This window comes from Mirounga angustirostris, unplaced genomic scaffold, assembly GCF_029215605.1.
Source record: "Mirounga angustirostris isolate CCGP_5_RB_7025 unplaced genomic scaffold, mMirAng1.0.hap1 SCAF_3, whole genome shotgun sequence".
NCBI classification, from domain to species: domain Eukaryota; kingdom Metazoa; phylum Chordata; class Mammalia; order Carnivora; family Phocidae; genus Mirounga; species Mirounga angustirostris.
The window spans coordinates 16924930-16936469 of NW_026991711.1; the positions used below are offsets into that span (position 1 = coordinate 16924930).

At 37.8% G+C, this 11540-nt stretch overlaps 1 protein-coding gene across 1 annotated transcript in view; it reads right to left on the reverse strand.

The window, feature by feature from the left end:
• GPC6 (glypican 6) overlaps positions 1 to 11540 on the reverse strand; it is a 1081278-nt gene that overhangs the window by 981954 nt on the left and 87784 nt on the right. The window lies entirely within an intron of this gene.

An 11540-nucleotide genomic window follows, 5' to 3' on the forward strand; every position in this document is an offset into this window, starting at 1 on the left:
CAGGAAAGAAGTGTGTTGGCTCTCACGGTCACCTGAGTACGTTAGTAACAGGCAGTATCCTAGTTCTAGAATAATTGCCACTTTCGTTGGTACTAATTAACAATGTTCCTGGTGAGTATCTGGGGCACCCTAAACCAATTATGAAGCGCTGAGTGTCTGCAATAAGAAATTTCAATGCTCACAGGCACAATGGTCTCTGGCCAGGAGCTGAACAGATGGGACCCTCTGCAAGCACAGGAAACGCAGGGGAGTCAGCCAATCTAAATGAATGTGTTAAATTTGATCCACACACTATATCTCCTTGAGTCTGCCAGCCAAATTATTCTGGGTTATGTAAATGAACTGTCTTATCTTTGTAAAACCTTGCAATGTTTTGGAAAGCTAAGCAAATTTACACATGTGCAGGTTCAACGCTGGCCAGGGATGGAGAAGACTTGTCATTATTTCACAGAACTAAGGAACAACAAATATCAGATATGTTTATATTCTTAACGGATTAAGTTAAGGTAAGGAGACCTGGGGGAAAAAATATAAGACTCCAAAGTGTATCACTGACTGACTACATTATTCTACATTATTCCTTCACGCAGCTATAGGAGCAGGCTACTAAGATTTAGGATAGGAAAGTGAGAAGACCACCTTAAGACATTCACCACAGGGGCGCCTGGGTGGCTCAGTCGGTTAAGCGTCTGCCTTCAGCTCAGGTCATGATCCCAGGGTCCTGGGATCGAGCCCTGCATCGGGCTCCCTGCTCAGTGGAGAGCCTGCTTCTCCCTCTCCCTCTGCAGCTCCCCCTGCTTGTGCTCTTTCTCTCTCTCTCTCTCTCCCAAATGAAAAAATAAAATCTATATTAAAAAAAAAAAAAAAAGATGTTCGGCACATACATCCAACTGCCTGCCTGCACCATTGTGCCTCAAATTGGGAACATCATCACTTCATGAACCATTTGTATAAAATAATAACACTGATCATTGCAGGAACAGGGTTCCCTGGGGTTCTTCCTTAACATCCTGCCATCTTATTTACAAGTGCCATGCTAATTCCTCCCCCCGCCCACTTCTACATCATCCCCTCTCCGGCCCTACAGTGTGACCTATAATGTCCAGTATGGCTCCAGTAGCTCTCTCAAAGGCACCAACCACTTCTCTTCATGACCCCTCACCTCTGCTAGTTGGAGCTGCCATCACGTTTCTGCTAGCTTACTTGTAACCCCTCCTGTGAGTCCCTTCTCCTGTATCCCTAGATCCACAGTCCATCCACTTTGATGAATCGACTTTCAAATCTGTCAGACGTCTCACCACGGCCCATAAGGACGACATAAGGAGGACTGTACACATCCAAGTACTCATCCCAAGTACTCAAGCTGCCATTCTTCTGCTCGCAATTCCGTCAGGGCACCGAGCACTCACCCACATCAGGACCCTTGCATTCTTTCCCTCCGCAGAAATGAGCACTTTGCAGAGCGGCCTCCCCCTGGTCCCTCAGGTCTCAACTCACCGGGCCACCTCCTCATTGCTGTTCCTGAGTACATTGCTCTGTAGATTTCCTTTACTTCTTATCAAAAATTATCTTATCTGTCTTATTTGCTTAATTGTTAAGTTGCCTGTCTTCCTCGAGTAAAATATAAGGTGCATAAAAGTAGGGACTTTGTCCATGATATTACATCTCAAGAACCTTGAAAAATGATCAACATATATGACATTTAAATAAATATCTGCTTTTGGATGGATTATTAACTAAACCACAAATCACATTTACCCAATAAACATTTTCACTGAAGTATCTAATTTTAATTTTCCAACAGACATTTTACTTCATTTATTCTTTTGGATTAATACTCCTTTTAAAAGCAATTTTTAAACTCTTAACTTCATAAATTGAGAAAAGGAGAGAGGTTTTGTTTTGTTTTGTTTTGTTTCTATATGAGCCTGTATTGGACTAAAACATTATTGCTTTGAGTGTGCAGAACACTCTGATAGTCATTTGAAGCCCAGGAAAAACTAGAAAAACCTGAAATACACAAACAATACAAACAAATTGCAAAGTTTTTTTCTAAAGCTCTGTGTTAAACTGACCACTCTCCCAAGCTCTGAAACTTACTCCACCTCCTCGTGCCAACCCCAGGGTGAGGAGCGGGGGCTCATTCACTCCACAGTTATTTAGGAAGTCACTACTGTATACAAAGCACTGTGCATGGAGTTGGAATTCAATAAAAACCAGCACCAGATCCTGCCCGCCTAGAGCTTTGAGTCTATTCAGACAAAAATGAGTACAAAGAAGACGTCTGTGTCTACCAGTTTCACTGTGAGGATGAAACGAGACAACACATAAACACACACCCATAGTAAGCCAGAAAGTCCAGAGAGTGCTATATGTGTGTGCACGATGATGGGGCTTCTTTCTAGAATCCAATGTCCATTTTTACATGCACAAGGGACAGACGAGGAGAATAATGATCATGAGAGATATTCAAAATATGGAATATGGGAAATGGTGGCATGACCCAATGTGCAGGAGAATAATCACAGGAATATTAAGACGGCTTCAGATATTTGGAAGACTATCAGGTAGAAAAGGAATAGATCTGTTTTGTGTCATCTTAAAGATACAAACTAGGAACCAGGGAATGCTACGAACACTCGGCTGGATATAAGGAAGAATTTCTAAATGACGCCCAAAGTGTAACAGGCTGTTTCCAAAAGACAGTGAATGAACTGTTCATCCCTGGGAAAGTTCAACATGAAAGCGATGAGAATACCAAATTTTCATCTTTGAAGAAGTAAACTTTCTGAAATGCCCTGGGAAGCTTAAACTATAAAATGGTACCAAGACTGGATCCCCTAGTTACCCAATTGCTCCCTTACCCAATGAGGGGAGGAGCCTTCCCCTCTATTACCAAGGTAGAACATTACTATAGTTAATCTCATGCTTTAAAAAATATATATTGGCATAGTGAAATATGGAATGATGTCTAATCCCTAATGGGGAATGTAAAATGCATTAAATTCTAACATGCTTATAAAATTCAGAGAGATAATCCTTCATGGACAGCCACTAATGATGGTGATTAAGGAAGATGACTTTAGTTCAAACAAGCAAATGATTAAGCTGAAGAATACAAAATGTGAAAGAGCCCTAATTAATAAAGTAGCAAATTCTTCTTTTCAGTCTACTTTCTAGAACATAAATATGTGAATCATCCTTCCAGGATATAGATGAATGACCTTCATATTCTAAAATTCAGCTAGGGCAGAAATCACTGCCTGAAAACCAAAGTGCCATTCCAAAGGTCTACTGGAAACATTCCAGAAACGCATGTAAGAAGCTTTGGCAAAGGCTCTAATCGAAAAAGGAAGCTCGGAAACTGATAAGGAGGGAGAGCAAAATACAAACTTCCTGATTTCCTAGTCTGGCTTCCTGTCATGGATTTCCATTTCAAATATATCTTACTGAGAAAATTATTAATGTGTATATTCATCTTTAAAATCTACCTTTTCATTCTTTCTCTAGATCCATTCAGTCATCAACTACTGGTGAATTATAATGCCCATATTCAATTTACGGGATAATAACTTCACAGGTGGAATTTCTCTTTTTGTTACTTGCTGATTTATATTTATAGAATCAAAAAAGGAAAAGAAACATGAATCCCAATTCTTCAAATCAGTAGTTTCCTCATAATATTATAAAACAGTATTTAAGTTAGCAGAAATGAAAAGAATCTTTAGTGAGTCCTTTGAAAAAGGATGCCCCACAGCTATTAAGGAGAGCAACTGAAATCCAATTCTATAGTGAATTTAACATCAACTGAGGTTGCAGACGGTAGTAGTGCTTGGAAGAAGAAAGATCCACAATAAAGAGAAGGAAAATGGAATCCAGAAGTGTCCACTCTTTCTCCTCCAACTGTTCTCCATTTTCAGCCTTGGAAATCCTGACCAGAGGGTAATCCAAATTCTATAATCCTAAACTACAGGTAATAGAAGAAATCTGTTCTCTTGGTTAACTGTAAAAAAAAAAAAAAAATCTCCATCAGAGCAGTAGACATTCAGTATGTGTGTTCCCTTTCAATGCCAAGAGTATGTGTATTTCACTTCAGTCAATATGGAGGCATTAATTTTGGTTAAGTGCACAAACTTAACCAAAGGTTCTACCATATCCTGTCTATGGCATCAGATTATCTAATCTCTCATACCTTAGTTTTTTGTATTCATCAAAATGAGGACAATGACACCAAATAAAGAGGTTTCTTGTGAAGATGAAATAAATACATGTAAGTTAAACATTCAGAACAGTACCTGGGACAGGAAAGCACATGTATTGTGCTTTTATTTTTAATATTTAATTTTTAATATTTTAAATATTTCAATATCTTAAAATATTTTAAAATATTTCTGTGAGAGAGAGAGAGAGAACAAGCTGGGGAGAGGACCAAAGGCAGAAGGGAAAGCAGACTCCCCACTAAGCAGGGAGCCCAATGTGGGGCTCGATCCCAGAATCCTGAGATCATGACCCCGGCCAAAGGCAGATGTTTAACTGCCTGAGCCACCCAGGCACCCCTACTGGTAAACTAGTATTAAGTAGCTGTATAAACTTGAGCCCTGAGCCACATATGGGCACCTCCTTAAATCTTTCATATAATTATCATTTTTAAGGGCACCTGGCTGGCTCAGTTGGTTAAATGTCTGCCTTCAGCTCAGGTCGTGATCCCAGGATCCCGGGATCGAACCCCACATTGGGCTCCCTGCTCAGTGGGGAGTCTGGATCTCCCTCCTCTCTCCCTCCCCCCAGCTCATTCTCTCTCTCTCTCTCTCTTTCTCTCTGAAATAAATAAATAGAATCTTAAAAAAATTATCATTTTTAGCTTGAACCTTTGTCTCTATGATAAACTCATATCTTATACTATACACTGAAAATCAAACTAAACAAACTCAATGACTTAACAGCAGGTAGTTTACTTCGGGGAGAAAACGAACTGTTAAGAGTCAGCATAACCTCCACAGCTTTTAATTGAAGAATTTTGCCATTAGCGGTCACAGGAATGGGACAGTGACCATGCTTTGTGGCTGACGGGATGGCTCCAGAGAGCACACTGTGTGTTGAACACTCAACAGCGGATGTGTGTTTTGGCATCACTAAAATAAAAGTTACCACGTTGAATCCACAGAAGATCTTTGCACTGAAGGGGCCCTGACAGCATTTGTCGGCTGAAACATTTTACGGCTCCAGCGCAGCTTGTTACAGGCAATGGAAAACAGCACTATTAAGCTCAGGCTGGTGCTGAAATAGTTTCATACAACCCATACTCATTTTTCCTACCACCGAGTGAGGATGCCCATCAAGAAGGGCCGTCACGGACAGGAGGTCTCTGCAATTCATTGGTATTGACTGTAATGAGGAAGACATTTTATTGCCATCTGGTGTTACAGTCTACCTAGTAACCCACACAGCTGTTTTGATTAATACATGGACTTAACATAAAAAAAGCACTTGTACAGCAGTTTTACCTTGCAGAGCTCCCTTTATAAACTCCAAATAAAACAGAACTTCCTACAAACAGAGGAAGGATTACATTGAATCCCATTGTTTAGAATTCGAAAAGCAACCTTGAAGGCGGGTATGGATTAAAGCAGCCTACCTTTCTGGAGTGAACAGGGCATCATTTTCATCAACGATTACTCCTCTTATTTGCAGCTCAATTAATTTTTGGTGCTAAGGAAAGCTCTCAATTACTGGAAGACATCCAAATCTGGAGGGACAAATACCGCTCTGGTAAAGACCGTAAGAAGAGCTGGAGGAAGAGAGGACAAAGAGAAACATCTCCACTTGGAAGAAAAGTGCATCAGTATAAAAATGTGGCATGTCAACCATATCTCGTGCAAAGATCTTCTGAATGCGCAGGTTTTATATAACTTTCCTGCCAATAGTAGCAACATAATCCAAACACAGAGCAAGTTCGATTTTATGAGCCGCTAACATTTTATCTGTCAAACTGAGCTGCATCCTCTCACAATGAGATGAAGTGACTTCAACAAAATTAGATTTTGATAGATAACTACAAAATCTTGTTATTTAGAGGAAGATTTAAATCTTTTCCATCATCAATTAATATTCAGTAAGCACACATTGAGTGCAAGGCACTGTATTCCGTGTTCTATGCCTATTCTTATGAGAATAATAATTTACCTATCTTTTCATAATAGAATTGCAAAGCAGTCTATAAGATCTGTCTGGTGATAAGTAATCAGAACAAGTACAAGATGGTAACAAGTACAAGGAAGAAAAAATCAAACCTACAACAGGGAATGCCAGGCTCATTCTAGGGCTGAGACCACAAACTCAAACACCCACAGGAACCGGGAAGGCAAGCAGGTACAAATTGGTACAATGCTAGACAGAGGCAGGAAGCCCCCCAAAGACTAAGCTGGCAAGCACCAACTAAGGTTTTCACATTAGATAAACTGAATAACAATTACACACTAGGTTGGAGGGCCTACTTGGCCTATGGTCCCACAGTCCCTACCACCACCACCACCCCTGCCATATAGAGGCGGGAAAATTGGCTCTGAGGTCAGAACCTGAGATTGAGGCTCATCTCTACTAGACACCAGTTATGTAGTCTTGTGGAAATTACTTCATTTTTCCAAATTTCACTTTCTTCCTCTTCAAAATGAAAATCGCAACACAGGCTCTGCCTTGATAATATTGTTGGGCCATCCAAAAGAAATGCTGAAGCTGAAAGAATATGGTAAAGTTGAAGATACCTCAACAATGTACAGGATATTATGATGATAATGAGCCAGAGAACTGTGTAGAGTTAGCATCAGCTAAGTAGGAAATATTGTGTCAGCTATTTATTCTATTGTATAATATGATGGGGTATTTGTACTGCATATGACATACATTTTAGAAAGGAAAATTGAATATACAACTAATTATTAGTATCTGGAAAAACACCTGCTCTCTAAATAATTATTAATTAGTTATAATTAATTATATATTAATTATAATAATTAGCCATGCTATGGGCAGGTAGAATGCAGATAATAATAGATTTGATGAGTGATTCCCAAGATGGCTCAGTGGTTGGAAGAAACATTTGCCCTGAGAGGCGGCGGGGAGAGAAGGCTGTGTAACCAGTTGCCCATCTACTTTTGGTCACTATATTTACTTTTGGGAGGGTCAAATAACATTAAAGTAAAATATACAATTTTTCAACATGGATATCTGAAAATGTAATGAGAAGCATAACTGATGACTTGGGATTGTTTTGTAAGCCTTTTATAAATAAATTAATAAAAATGTTTTTAAAGACATTTTTTAAAAACCGGAATCAATGGTGAGTTCTACATGTTGTTAGATAATAAGATTCAACATCAGAAAGATGTCAGTTCCCCCGAGATAAATATATGGATTCAATATAATTCCAACCTAATCTCACCAGAGATTTCTATGGATTGTGATTAGCTGATTCTATAATGTATGTGGAAGAGTAAATGGCCATGAAAAACTATAACACTCCAGAAAAACAGGGTGAACAGAACACTAAGACTTTTACATTAGAACTATAGTAATTAAAATAATGTGCTTTTGCTATGCCCTCAGATAAACAGAATAAAGCCCGGAAATAAACATGCACTATAAGAGAATTCTATTTATGACAGAGTAGGCATTGTAGATAGGTGAGGGCTAGATGCATTAGTCAATAAATGGAGATAAGTAGTAGTTAAACATATAGAAATAAATAAAATGGATTCAACTTTACAAACAACATAAAAGTTGCAAGGGAATGTCTTTATAATCTTATGATAGTGAAAAATTTCTTAATCAATACACAAAAAATTAATTATAAAAGGAACAGTCTGATGAATACAATTACAATAAATGAAGGATATCCTTTTTGTCAAAAAGAAAAAGATAAAAGGAAAAGCCATAAACTGAGATATTTATAGCCTAAAACACTAACAAAAGATTCATAAACAGAATATATTAAAAACTGCTACAAATCAGTCCAAAAAGATAATAACCAAGGACAAAAATGTTTAAATACATAAACAAGAATTTTGCTGATGAGTAAATACAAAAACGCCCATAATACTTCACATTTAATATTTTGGCAAAAATCTAAATCTATGGCATCTACAACTAGGTGGTGTGCAAACTGGTACAACCACTTGGCAAATAATCCAGCAATTTTAATCCACATATAAACCCAAAAAACAATTCCTGCATGCGTCAACCGGGAGACATGTATAAGAATGTCCATAGATGGGTACCTTGGTGGCTCAGTCGATTAAGCGTCCTACTCTTAGTTTTGGCTCAGGTCATGATCTCAGGGTCATGGGATTGAGCCCTGGTCAGCTCCATGCTTAGTGGGGAATCTGCTTGAGATTCTTCCCCTGCCCCAACTTATGCACTCACATGCATGCTTGCTCTCTCTCAAATAAATAAATAAATCTTTAAAAAAAAAAGAATGTCCATAGAAACAGTGTTTATAATATCAAGTATGTGAGATTCATAACTCTAAGGTCAATCAACAGTACATTAGATAAATAAGTGGTATTGTATCTACTCAATGAGATACTCTAGAGCTGAGAAAAATAAGCAAACTAAATCCAAGTATCAGTATCGATGAATCTTGCAACATAGAGTAAAAAATCTTAAAAGAAATCATTAAACATCATTAAACTCTAAAGTTCAAAAGCCGGCAAAAGAGAACAGTGCTTCCAGATACATACATAGGTAGTATAGTAAAACTATAAATAAAGCGTAAGAGTGATTTACAAAATTCAGTATTAAGTTAACCTCCATAGAACAGTGAAAAGTAATTATGGAGGGGGCACTGGACTTATAAAGTTCTGATAATTATTTTGTCTTAACCAGCAGGTGGTGAGCTTACAGTGTTTGCCTTCTTATTACTATGTAAACTATACATGCACAATAAATAATTTATCTATATGATAAATTTTATAATAAACACTTTTTAAAGAATTGGTTATCAAAGTATGTAAGGTTGTGGTAGATGAAGAAATTGCTAAAAAATAGCTAGTTGGGGAGGAGCATATTTGGAAGCAGCCGAATGAAGAGTAAATAATATGACTACAACTCCATTGTTCCATGAAATTTAAATAATGAAAGACAGAAAAATGAGGAAAAAAACAATGCTTTCAGGAGGACAAAAGATGGTTTAAAATTCTCTAGATATTTATATGTTTATATGAGAAGAGAAGAACAAATACATTTGCTCTGAAAGGTGATAAAAATCAACTGATATTTCTCATGTAAATTTATATCCATACCAAACCTTTTTCAATTTGATGATGAATCATCCTCCACCAAGCTTCTTAAGAAAGAGAGATAAAGAGCAGCATTTTTTTAAATTCACATTTAAAAATATAATAGAACAAGGAAAATTTCAATTTGGGAGATGCCACTGAGAATGGATAATTTTCATTTACACAATAAGTAATTGATGCATATATAATTAAATTTAGGCTAACTGGGATCTGAAAACAATGTAATACAAACGTATTTTTAGAAAGAAAGAGAAAGAGAAGGAAGGAAGGAAGGAAGGAAGGAGAGAAGGAGGGAAGGGAGGGAGGAAGGGAAGGAGGGAAGGAGGAGGGAGGAAGGGGGGAAGGAACTTCAAAGTATACCACTCATCATTAATAGGCATAACACACTACAGAGTAACAAATAAGATTGAAACAAAGCCAAAAATCCAATCTCCAAATATTTATTCCCAAGACCTTCTGAAAATACAATGAACATGTGAGTCTTATCAGAGTTATTAGTGCTACATTCATTTGTCCATCGAACAAAGAGAACAATTTCTCTCATAAAGTAGTGATTTTCAGTCACAAATTAGCAGCCCCCTGGAAACATTTGGAAATCTATGAAAGCAGTTTTGATTATCACAATGACATGTAGGGTCAATTGGCATATAGTGGGTGGGAACTTCAGATACTGAACATCCCATAATATGTGAGACATTCTGGCACAATGAATTACCTCACTCCAAATGCAAAAAGTTTCCATATTAAAACACACGATGAGCCTTTGTCTTCTTCTACACTTACGTTAACTTATGCTAACTTTGGCCTTAATTAGTGCGGTAAGATAATTAGAGTATAAACTCCCTCACTCATAAAACTTCCACCTATGAAGTAGATAATTTTAATAAAATATGACCTAGGCTTTCTGGAATTTTCCTAAACAATGGATTCATTGAGGTGCCTGGTTGGCTCAGTGGTTAAGCCTCCAACTCTTGATTTCGGCTTAGGTCATAATCTCAGGGTCATGAGATCGAGCCCTGAGTCAGGCTCCTCACTGGGCATGGAGTCTGCTTAAGATTCTCTCTCTCCCTCTCCCTCTGGCCCTCTCTGTCTCTCCTTGTGGGCATGTGCACATACACTCTCTCTCAAAAAAACGGGGGCCATGGTGCCTGGGTGACACAGTCAGTTAAGCTTCAGGTTCTTGGTTTCCACTGAGGTTGTGATCTCAGGGTCATGAGATCGAGCCCTACATTGGGCTTTGAACTCAGTGTGAAGTCTGCTTAAAACAGACTCTCTCCCTTTCACTCTGCCCCTCCCCCCATGCACTCACACACTATATATTTATCTATATCTATATCTTATAGATATATTTATCTATATCTATATCTATTATCTATATCTATTATTTATCTATAATTTCATTATTGTATAGATTTAAATGTTACAAAACCTTTTTGTAACTAAGGTTTTATTTCTTCGTTCCTTTATCTGTTAGGTTTAAGTAACCAGGAAAGAGGACAGCAAACCGATGGTGTTTGATGGACACTTAACAGTCTCAGGGAACTCATTTTCATTTAACCATTTGCCTCTTTTGGTAGCTATTCAGCAAAAAAAAAAAAAAAAAAAAAAGAGTGCAAGATAACAATAAAGAAGCCCTAAGAATATCAACAAAATACTCCATTCTTCCCTGCAAGACCTGTAATACAGGTTCTCTGTTTTAAGCCCATTAAAAAAGTGACAACAGATCCAAAATAGAGTCACTTGTGCTAAGCCCACATAACCAAAGCAAGACTCACAGTGTGAACCTGTCCCAGGAATGGAATCTGAATTACCTGGCCAGCCCTAGTGAGGTACTCTGATAAACCCCTGTCATCTCTCAAAGGAAGGTGACCTTGCCTGAAACAACCCACTCTTTCCTAGTAAATTCTTTGTCCCGCCTACTTTTTCCTATGAAAGTCTTTCATTCTGTACAGCTCTTCAGAGCTCCTTTCTACCTGCTAGCTAGGATGCTCCCCAATTCATGAATCATGGCATAAAGCCAATAAGATCTTTAAAATTTACTCAGTTGAATTTTGTTTTTTGGAGTTTTTTTTAACAAGTCATTTTTCACCATTAACTACTGAAACAGAAAAGATCCACTGATAAAGTCTAACCTTAGGAACTTTAGGAAATAACATAAGTCCCTAATAGCAATCAAACTAATTTCAATATGCAACTCAGCTTTTTATATTGTAGCTGATCAACAGAACAGGAACTACAGGGATGGTG